The 1,045-nt window shown below is 42.1% G+C and overlaps 1 protein-coding gene across 1 annotated transcript in view; it reads left to right on the plus strand.

The window, feature by feature from the left end:
* LOC119585128 overlaps positions 1-1,045 on the plus strand; it is a gene marked incomplete in the record, with an annotated part of 15,383 nt that overhangs the window by 8,706 nt on the left and 5,632 nt on the right.

Below are 1,045 nucleotides of genomic sequence, written 5' to 3' on the forward strand. Positions count from 1 at the left end.
CTCGGCGCTGTTTAAGTGAAATGCCCCTCTTCCTTCCCTGGCCTGACCTAATCTTGTTTGCCGACACATTTACTTGCGCTCTGTGGCTTCCCCCGTGTAAGGCGCTGCCTCTATGTGATATGACTGGATGGAAACGCTCCTTTGTTTAATAAATACTACGCTGCCTCGTGTCGGAGCGGAGGCTATGCTGAGAAAACGACATCCGTGGTTTCTTTTTTTATCTTGACTCCATCTTATTCACACTGACTCATTTGTTACAGAGAGATTCTTAAAAAATGCATATGCTTTAACTGAGGAAACGTTGGTGCCCTGAGTGAACTTTTCAAGACGTGTAGGAGTTACCACCGCCTGCCGGTCCTCGGTCGTGCCTGTCACAGTGCTCTCCGCCGCATCGCCGCCAAAACAGAAAATAAGAGATCCACTTGTTGAAATAACACCACCGCCTCGTTATATGGATATGATTACGACAATTATTCTGATAAGCTCGGCTACTACTCTGTTTCGTAATCAAGGTGGTCTGAAAAGTGTCAACTTCATTATTTTTCTTTTTGGTGGGATGAGATTTCTGAAGTTGTATTATCACTGCAGAAAACAACGCGTCGTCAGAAGTCTTATTTACGGTGGTCACATCACGCCCACACCCACTTCTTATAACCGTTTATGCTCCCATGGAAGGAGGGTTTCTTGTTAACACCGCAAACGCCAGAAAAAGGAAGCTAACATCTCCCAAGGATATTACTCAATGTACAATATGGGAATCAAGGCGGACAGCATACTTAATATCTGTGGTCTTTCTCTAACAATGAAATGAAATAAAAATACCAAGTCAGTTGCTTGTTGTTTTTACAAAATATCTTCACTTCATCAAAAGGACACACACCTACACAGACTCACAGCCTTATCCATACCGCACTCAGACGCTGCTCTGTAATACAAATCACACCAATACGTGTATATTACGTATGTTTGTTATAACCCAAACATTTTGTATATTTATTCCATGTAAAGAAATAAATCGTGCGAATATCAGGATCTTGATGTATTT

Source organism: Penaeus monodon, chromosome 19 (assembly GCF_015228065.2).
Source record: "Penaeus monodon isolate SGIC_2016 chromosome 19, NSTDA_Pmon_1, whole genome shotgun sequence".
In the NCBI taxonomy this organism is placed as follows: Eukaryota; Metazoa; Arthropoda; class Malacostraca; order Decapoda; family Penaeidae; genus Penaeus; species Penaeus monodon.